The 10,481-nt window shown below is 39.2% G+C and overlaps 1 pseudogene; it reads right to left on the reverse strand.

Annotated features, from left to right (window-relative positions):
• Positions 1–4,659: 4,659 nt before the first annotated feature.
• LOC110775169 (pyrophosphate-energized vacuolar membrane proton pump-like) lies at positions 4,660–6,124 on the reverse strand (annotated as a pseudogene).
• Positions 6,125–10,481: the final 4,357 nt, after the last annotated feature.

Below are 10,481 nucleotides of genomic sequence, written 5' to 3' on the forward strand. Positions count from 1 at the left end.
TTCTGTTCGATTTATGGATCGATTGCGACAGAACGCGTGAACAGTTTCGCAGCGAGAGGCTTAGGCTGAGGGTTGGAGTCAATACTCAGAATAGAATTGTGTGTTGTTGTGTGTCCTTTTCACGTCGAACTTAGGGGTCTATTTATAGGAAAAAGTGGCGTAGAAAGATAGTTTTTCAGGAATTTGAATACGAAACGGATTAGAAAAGAATCCGTCCCAGGTACTTTCGGCGCCCAGCTCTGGGCGCTGGAAATTTCGGCGCCCAGGGCTGGGCGTTGAAAATAGGGTCTGGCAGAATTCTTTGGCCAGATTCGGATTCCTGAAATCCGTAGAGTTTGAGACTTAATCGAGTCTTTTAGCGCGTATCAATTTTATGACGGAATGCGTCTGGGCCCGTTACGAACTCTAGGCTTGTTAGAATTTTAATTGATACGTAACTCTTGTTTCCGAATCATATTAGGAATAGGATTCTCGCAGTTTTCTATCTCATTTAGGATTTATGTTGGAGTGCAACACCTAATTCTGACAGGTTTCTATCCTTTATGATTTGCCACTTTTAGAAGCTACCTTTTACGGCAATTACTATTTTTAGCAGGTTTCCATAAATAGCAGGTTTCGGGTGAAATGAAATGGGGAATCGAGATTCGTTTATTTTATAGGAGATGCGTTGTCAAGTGGAGTTTTTATTCTTTCATCATCGAACCTTTCCCTTGCGGGAACGGGGACAAAAGTAGGTGTCTACAGGATGATTGAACTATTTTGAATAACTCTAGGAATAATTTCTTATGGCTAGGTTGTTATTACTAAAGTTAAACATCAAGGATCTTGAAGAGGAACCTTCACCTTATATCACATGGCAATGCCAAGATTTTAGCAAGATTCGGTATCTCATGAAACAAAATGAGCTAAAAGTTATATGGATAGATTTTAAATTCCGGATGGTTGTTTCATTACAATCAATCATTCATGGTGTGATATATAGATCGACAAGATAACTCGTGAGTGTTGGATCATGGCGAGTTTATACCAATCTCTCTTGATCTAAATCAACGATTATTAGAATAATATCAAGAACATCCATTACATTTGGACATGTAGGATGAGCACTTGATAAGAGAAAATGAAGATGAATTAAAGTTTTGATACTACGAGCATTGCCTAAGAAAAAGTTGGATATGGTTGTTAGGCAAACCACAAACATACACGGGCAGCGTCGTGACTAAAAAGTGGTAACATAGGTTCAAAACCATATGTGATGCATGGGAAACTGAATCAATTACTAGTTTCCAAGTTCTCATTCAAAAGATGAATCTCCCACATCTGTGTGAACTGGTTGGACTATTCCAAAAGTGAAGCATCATTTTCGATTCAGCATTATTGAAATGAATTCATTATTGCCTAAGAAGCAATAAAAAGGAATTGTTTATATTGGAGTTCTTCAATAAACTCAAGTAGATCACATGTCTGCTATCTGAATTGTTTTCTATTTTAATATATGAGAATCATTCTAAAAGCGATGAAAGACTAGATCATTCTATAAACATATTCATAGATCTTTTCATCTTACATCGAAAGACTTTCGATAGAAAAGATGCTAAGAATAGCAAATTATGATAAACTAAACCTCTACATGAGATACAACACTCATATGCAGAATTGGAATCAAGTTTGAGTTCCATGAATGTTTCAAGTATTGGGTGAAAGGCCCATATCTGTAAGACATTAAATGTTTTAGTTTTTGGTTAGAGGCCCATAAATTGGAAAACCTTTGGTTTAAACATTCATCATTTATGAAATTATATTTTATATTTCATTTAATCATGGTTTAGTATTAAATGATGAAGTCCAAGTGATTCAAAATCATTCAAATGGGATATTAAGAATGGATTCTTGATAAAGAAACGCCCATAAGTGAACTTGAATATTGAATCACAAAAGGATGCCTAATCCAGGTCATTGAATGGTTGGACGAACAATGACTAATGAAGATTAGATTGCAAGTTGATTTATAGTTCAGTTTCTTTAACTAGATGGGACATGGATGTCAGAAATCATTTGCATATATACTTATTGGAATTCGTATCGGATTGACCATGAGAACACTTTAAGAGATTAAATTCATGTCATACGTCGTTCTCATTAATGGTGATTAGAACCTATTCCCCAAAACCTGAGTAGTTATGGATGCTTGTTTGAGAATTACTTCGCTTTGATGCTCGCTAAACGTCGCACCGTAAAAGGATACTATAAAAGAAGTATTCGGGCTTGCTATGAATCAAAGTAAGTTTTTCATAAGTTACAAGAAGGGATTGTCCTCCTATCTTTGATAGGATATGGTGTTGTTTTTGTACAAGGCCTCTCGAAGAGTTAGATACTGTGAAGATGCATGGCCCTGCTCAGAATGGTTAAGGGTAACCTTTTGTAAAAGTTTAACAGTTGAACCCAGTAATTAGAGAAACACTTCTAGACCTAATAAGGATGGCTTGGATCTTACCTTATGTTCATCAGTAACACTAAGAAATAAAGGAATCGGAATGCACACTTGTCTAAAGGACAAGTGGGAGACTGAAGGAAATATATCCTTCACCCAAAGTGCATTCGTCCAATGCCAAGGTTCAGATTAATTTTGAATACTTAATTCAGTAAGATTAAGTGATCAGAACAGCTAACTGGAGCAATGTTTCCGATCAGTGAGTTCTAATTCTTATTAGGCTCATAGATTACTCTTAGTTGAACCTAACATGTCACACCAATAACATAAAATAGATCTCCAGATTAAATGAATCGAAAATTCATTTAATGGATCTTCGGGAAATTAGTTCTAAAAACATAAATATACGATAAGACGTTGGATCAGAATCGTATATCGTATTGCGTATATTCGTAAGCTAGGCGAAACATGTAATCGTATAGTATGAAATTGGATTATCAAGTATTATATGATAAATAGACGTTGTAAGGCATTGGACCCAAATACGAGAAGACAACGCTGCAGGGCCAACGAGCCAAGCGCGCAAGGGCCCGGGTAAATTAGTGATCTTTGGAATCCTAGCTTCAGTTGACATTAGATAAATTTGTCCAGAAAAAAAAAACCAAGAATGATACATAAATGGGTTAAGTTAACTCCATTAAATGCATTGATCTTGATATGTTCCAAATACCCCTCAAATCCTCAAGCTTACCAGATTACAACTTTCTAAATCCCACCCATTAAAGAAGGAGCAAACCAACAATCTCCCCCTTGCTGATTTAGTTGAGGAAGATAACAATACTTACAACCTTATTCAACTTATCATACTAGTTATCATTAGTATGACTTTCTCTAACTCTAACATTTTCCCTTCTAACAAATCTTGAATCTAACGGTATTGTACATCAATATATTTTGATCGAGAGTGGTAGGCTTATTATCACATCAAATAACATATTTTTCTTACTTGTGGCCTAACTGTAGTAGAAAAATTTCCATCCATAATATTATTTTGCAAGCTTCAGTTAATGCAATGTATCATTACAAGAAAATTTACAAATAGAGGCAACACCTTGAGGAAATCAATTTTTTATGGCCTCCAAATGTGATTTTTAGCATTACTTAATTATAGTTGCCTCTAAAAGTTATTTTTAGCATCAATGACAATTAGGTTGCCCCTAAAAATACTTTTTAGCATTAATGAAATAATGATTGCCTCTAAAACTTCTTTTTAGCATCAATTAAATTTAGGTTTCCCCTAAGAGTACCTTTTTAGCATTAATGAAATGATGGTAGACTCTAAAAATTTCTTTTAGCATTAATGAAATTAAAGTTACCCCTAAAAGTACTTTTTTAGCATTAATGAAACAATGTCTGCCTTTAAAACTCCTTGTTAGCATCAATGAAATTTAGTTTGCCCCTAAAAATACATTTTAGCATTAATGAAATAATAGTTGCCTCTAAAAACTTCTTTTTAGCATTAGTAAAATCTGTGTGCCCCTAAAACGTTTCTTTTTAATATCGGTAAAATTATAATTACCTCTAAATGTTCTTTTTAGCATTACTAAAATTAATGTTTCCCCTAAAAGGTCATTGTTAGCATTAGTAATATTATAGTTGCCTCTAAAATATTGTTTTAGCATTTCCGAAATTTAGATTACCCCAAAATGCTTATTTTTTGCATTAGTGAAATTTAGGTAGCCTATAAAAGTGTTTTCAACAATTATTGAAATTTATATTACCCTAAAAGTTGTGTTTTCACTAGTAAACTATATATTACCATACTATCTATCTTCTAAATATTATGTTGTGAAAGTCTATATATAAAGTCAAGACATGAAATTATTTTGTCCCTCACATTCTAGCTTTAAAACAATTAATAAAACTATTACATCCTATTACATATCGTTAAATTATAAAAGAGGATAAATATAAAGATAAACCAAGTTGTGACCTCTTGTGACCTGTTATACCCAAACGATTTACAACCATTGACCCGTGACCAATTTAAACCGATCCATTTACACCCGCTACTCAATTAACCCAACCTGAATTGATTGTAAATTTATTCAAAGATTTCATCTTTGCTAAAACTTCAAACACAAAAGCTTAATCACAATTTAGAACCGATTTTTCCTTAGAAAATAATAATGCGATTTATAGCTTGGATTTTTCTTTTGCCTTTTGGGTACATAAGCAATTTTATTAACCAAAAACCGAAGTAAAGTTTATACAAGCTCAACCAAACCTAATCACGCAACAAACTGCATTCTAATTGAAATAAAGTTAGCCTACCAAAGTTAAACAAAGAAAATATAAAAATAATAATAAACTAGCAAAGTCAACTTTCTTCTAAACTAGTTTTTACAAACCGAAATTTCCATGGTTTTACATTATATGTTTCAACCATACTTTGCAGCACTTTTAGTCCTCGACAAGAAGTATTTGTGAAGTCAGCCCTTATTGAAAATGGTAAAAGTAGATGGGACAACAAGCCAAGTGACAATTGCAACACCGACAGGCATAAGGACAGTTGGAATGAAATAATAAGCTGCTTCTTCAATTCTGGCGCAATTTCATTGGCATCTTTAATTTCAAAGAAATCAGCAAAGAGAGTTGTGATCAAACATACTATGATCAAACAAAATATCGAACTGACAAGTATAAGATAACACATGGCAGTAAACTTGTGGTTGATGCCGAAGGAGGATATAGACTATAGAGGAAACAAAAAAGGCAGCACGGGATGATTCAGCATTTGAACCAAAAATATCAGACCCCATTCCCAGCTATATCACTAACATTGTCAGCAATGACCTGAAATAACAGGAGATAATTGTGAGAACTAAGCCAATAAGAGTTCTACTTCTTGAACAATGAAGATTCTTACAGTTGGGTTTCTTGGATCGTCTTCTAGGATGTTCCTTTCAATCTTTCCTACTATACCAACACCTACTTCAGCAGCTTTAGTATCAAAAAGGTCCATCGAAGAACCTCCAAGACCATAACCTGTAATAGCCTAAATCATCGCCTGAACAGATTAATGGTAACGTAGAGGACCAATAGGCCATTTGCTGCAAGGAGGAAACAAATAACAGCAGCAAATTTGAATGCAACAATAAATGCCTTACCAACCCCCTTCCTAGCTTCCAAGGTTGTCCTTGCATTGGCAAAGGTAGTAATCTTCATTCCTAGAAAACCTGAGATGACACAAGCGACAACACCGAGCACGAGTGCTGAAGAGAGTCGTAGTCAATAAACTTCTTGAAGGGATTGTAATTCCTGCTTGGCTCTCGGTACTAAAGTCTTCCAGTGATCCCAAAAAGAGGAAAATGAGGACAGAAAATGCAACAATGAACACTCCAACATACTGGTATTCCGTGTATAGAAAAGACGATAACAAAACCAATAATACAAGTCAATAAACTGCTGAGAGGAAGAAATATTATATTAAAAAAGACTGTTAAACAGACTAAGGAGGTACAATCCGTACAATAGACATAAATTCTAGCTGACCATGACCATGACGTGACTACAGTTGATGATCATATACAGGAAGTTCATTAGTTCACCCAAAAAAAAATTCATATACAGAACAAGGAAAACAACCTATGAACAGGTTGTGGTATACTACTTTACTCTTCCCTTAACATTCTTCACTAACCATAACTAATAGCACCACCAAATTGGAAAGTACGATGTCAAGCCAACAGAGGAATAGGGCCATTCTAGATGCAAGAGGACACTGAGAGAACTTAAAACTCTACATGATAGGTAGCAGAAAAACGCAACAACAGGTTGACCCCGTTGGTGCGGGAGTTATCTAAGTTAGGTTCGTTTTGGGGCGAGGCAGCCTATGCGAACCTGATCGGCCATATTGGTGTGGCTTTACGGATTATGGACGGTCCAAACAGGCCCATGCAGCCCATTTCTCTGTGCGTCGTGTCGCGACTCCTTGAGGTATGTATTTGATATTATCTTTTAGGAGTGCTAAATGAGTTGCGTACTTTGCTTCTCACCTTTACTGTTTTCCTACAGCTGTGGGCCTTTAAGCACCTACCATTCTTCGCCCCTAGGTCCGGTAGAGTAGCCGGGGGTTACCTTGCGGCTTACTGGTGGGGTACTACTGGGAAGTTGAAGAGACGCCCCCCTATGAAGAAAATTAGGGACATGATGGCGGCCGGGCGCCCGAACTTGGTAAACTTTACTAGTTTTTTCGTTTACTCAATCTCGTTTTATGCTAGTTGCTTGACCTGTTTATTTTTTTTGGTTTGGCAAATAGTTGAGCTGGTCTTGCTGGGCCGGTTTAGAGGAGACGGAGGCATTGGCAGAGGCCCGGCATCAGTCCCGGTGTCAGATTCTGTACCAGGGTCCTAGAGGTCCCGCCTGGTTCTTGGGGAAGCGGAAACTCCGGCAGACTTCGGAGCTTACCCGAGTGCCCAGTCGCCACCTTCTAGCATGTTGCGCCCTACGGGCATCCTTGTTAGTCTTCGGGCGGTGTTGCGAAGGGGTATGCCTGCGGGCGAGTTTATGATGCTCGACCACAACTATCCTGAGTTTGTGCGGCTCCGAATTTTGCTTCTTCAGGTTGTCGAGGTACGTGTAATCTTACGGCTTTATTGATATGCACGTGTGTTATCTCTTTTACTCTTTTGTTGTGTTTTAACTTGTTATTTGTCCGTGTTGCAGCCTGAGCCCACTGATCTCGGCGGTTGGGTGCCGCCTGATTGCACGATCCGTTATACCACAGCAGGCGGGTCTAGGACCGTGGAGGAGGTGCTTGTGATCCCTGATGAGGAGGGGTCTCATCCGTTGGTTCCTGCGGATATTCGCGTGGTATGGCATTCGTTCGCTTGGCCATCTATTTATCGTATATTTTGTGATTTTTCTGTGTAGAATTGCTGACATTTTGCTATTCAGGTTCCTGCCATGATGGTCGACAAGGTAGTACGCGTAGTCAACCGGCTAAAGTTCGCATTGTCCTCAGCTCGGGCGGCTCTTTCTTGTAGCAAGACGAACATTATTCAGGTATGGTGCCTGACGATTTTACTGTTAGTTTGCTAGTTGTTTATGTATGTGTTGGCTTGTGTCTGAATTTTGCAGACTGGTGTCTCGTAGGCCCGTATGCTGGAAACGATGCGGACTCCTCGGAGGGATCGGTATTCTTTTGAGGGCGATCGTGGCGCCTCCTAGTCACATGCTAGGTCGTGCTTTTCGGATGCTGGCCCGGGTCAGAGGCCTGTGCGGCCGCCGACTGGGCCTAAGAGGAGCCATGTTGGGCCGTTCGGGGTGCCACAGTCTCAGATGAGTTGGCAGGCTCCTTCGTTTCAACTGGTCCAGACTGTTTGGAAGCCCCAGCCATTTCAGGAGCCTTTCTGTGTTGGGTGGGTGCCTGTGCAGCAGACGCAGAGTTGGTACTCATCTCAGTTCGAGACCCTGTTCGACGGTCTGCACGGTTCGTAGGGTGCTGGCACAAGAAGAGGTGCGGGTGATGCGCACGATGATGAGGAGGAGCCTCAGTAGGTCGTATACATGCTTTTGTTAGTTTGGACATGTATTATTTTTCGTGTCGTGCTAAAGACTTTGTATATATTGTTGAATTTTGTACTTAGTTTATTTTGTTCGTCTGTGTGTGCATCAATTTTGCGGAAAAAATAGGCCATTTTTCAGTTTTCAGTATTTGCCTTGGTCGGAGGTATACCGACTCACCTAAATAGAAAAGAAACATGAAAATACATAACAGGAAATGATGCGCTTTAAGTTTTAGGGTCCACGGTGCTTATCAGAATTTGAGTCAAAGTAAACTTTCTTATTCGAAAATCGAGTTTGAGTACAAAGTTTTTTCGGAATGGAATCCTGGCTGTCCTAGAATAGCTGACTTTATAACATAGTTTATGCAAGATAGGAACTTCAATAAAGCTTGAAAATCGAAATCTACATGACTGGAAGAGTTTGCGCGAACTGTCTTGCCAGCGCTGGAAAATTCCAGCGCTTGACTTGGCAGCGCTGAAATATTACAGCGCTTGAATTTGAGCGTTGGTTTCTTTTTTCAGTGGAATTACCGATTCATATATCCATTTTAGTGAAACCCGAATGCTTTCTTGGCGTGGCCATAAATAGGGAATGCGACGTTCATAGTTTTTTACCCTTGCATGCATTATCTAATTTCTTGAGTATTCTTAATTCTATTGTCTCCCCCCTTTTTGTGTTTCTGCCATGTCGACTCCCGTTCCCCATATGTCTTTGAAACTAGTTGTTAGCAAATGGCTTCGTTCTCTTACCCCAACTGATAAGATGTTACTAAAAGAATATGCTTTAGATGCCTTGTTAGGATTACAGTAAATGAATTTGATTTTAGTTTCATCTATGCTGCCTTGGGTTTTTGGGATTCTGATCACCATGTATTTACTTTTCGTAATAATCAGATTGTTCCCCTGCCTGAGGAATTTGTTGCTATCTTAGGTCATCCTATTACTGCGCTTTCTGCGACCCCAAGTACTGCTGATGAGGGGAAAAGGATGATGGGGGAGTTCCTGGGTTTGTCTGAAAGTAAGGTCAATGAGATGCTGGTCGGGGATGCCGTCGACCTTTCTGTGATCATTAGTTACTTTAGGGTCTCTACCGTCAATATAATTGAACAGAAATGTAGTATTAGGGCCTTGTGTTTTTGCCTGCTAAACTGCTACTTATTCCATAACAATGACAGTATGCTGGGAGACCTGAGACTTATGTCAATTGTCAGTTTGATTGAGAGTCGGTAATCCATGATGCCCATGGTGGTTGCCGAGACTATTCTTTGGGCGGATGCTTTGAAAAAGGATGTGAAGTGTGGAGCTGTCTAGGGTAGCCCCTTGTTGTTGCAGGTAATCAGTCATAAAATCGTTTATTTTTACAATTGTTTTATTTTTTGAATCTGGACTAGAATCGTGTGATTTTTGCTTCGACCAATGGTAGCGCTGGAAATTCCAGCGCTCTAATGTTCAGCGTTGGAATATTCCAGCGCTGGAATTTTCGGTTGCTGCGATTGTTTTGCCTCTTTTTTTTTGTTCGATTCGTTTTTATTTTGATGCGAACTTTGGGCGACTGATTACTTTTTCTCTTTGTTATTCTTTTTGATCTGGCTGATGGAACGACTTAGAATTCTAGAAGCTCCATCTGATCTTAGGACCTATTGTCCTCGGGATCTTGGCAGTAGGAAGTATCTACACCAAGGAGAGAATGAAGCCGAGTGGACTTCGTATCTTACTCATGGTCTCTATTCCGTCAAGTGGGTGATCCCGTGGTGGGGTCTGCAGTCTATGACAGGTGGGACGGGACGCGCTGTTTTTACGTTACTTGCAGGGCTAGTGCGTCCCACCTATTTGTTCCCGTACCTCGTTATGAGGCAGTATGGTCATCGACAGGTTATCCCCTTTACGGATACCACTCCACCTAATATCAGCTCTTTTTCTCGTCAGCGTCTCTTGGGGTGGGCATAAGGTTATGATTGATTTCCCCGTTGGAATGTTACTACAGAGGGAAATATTGCATTATCTGAAAATTACAAGCTTTAGATGAGTTCAGATGATGTTGCAGAGAGAGCCCAAGCTCGTAGTGTTGAACCTGCTGAGATACTACAATCACGGAATATGCCCAAGTATGATCGGGAAGCTGTGTTGAGGCCTCGAGATGCCGCCACTCACTAGTAGAAAAAACCCCTGTTGCAGCCCCCTTGTTGCAGCGTACATGTATAAATACGCTTCAACAACCAGTCGGTCAACGCGGGTCAAACCCTTTAAAGGGTTATCGCAGCGTACATTTTAGTTGTTCGCAGCAAATGTGTTTGTTGCAGCGTACAAAATAAAAGCCCGCAGCAACAACCCTTTTTGTTGCAGCGTACAATTTAAAAGCCCCCTGCAATAACCGGATAAAAAAATTTCAAAACAATTTAAGCCGCATCTCAAAATTTTTTCTCGCTGTCCTTTCTTCTTCACGTGCCTTTCCCTACGTCGTCTCCTAAAGACAAACCCTA

Source organism: Spinacia oleracea, chromosome 5 (genome assembly GCF_020520425.1).
Source record: "Spinacia oleracea cultivar Varoflay chromosome 5, BTI_SOV_V1, whole genome shotgun sequence".
Lineage (NCBI taxonomy): Eukaryota > Viridiplantae > Streptophyta > Magnoliopsida > Caryophyllales > Amaranthaceae > Spinacia > Spinacia oleracea.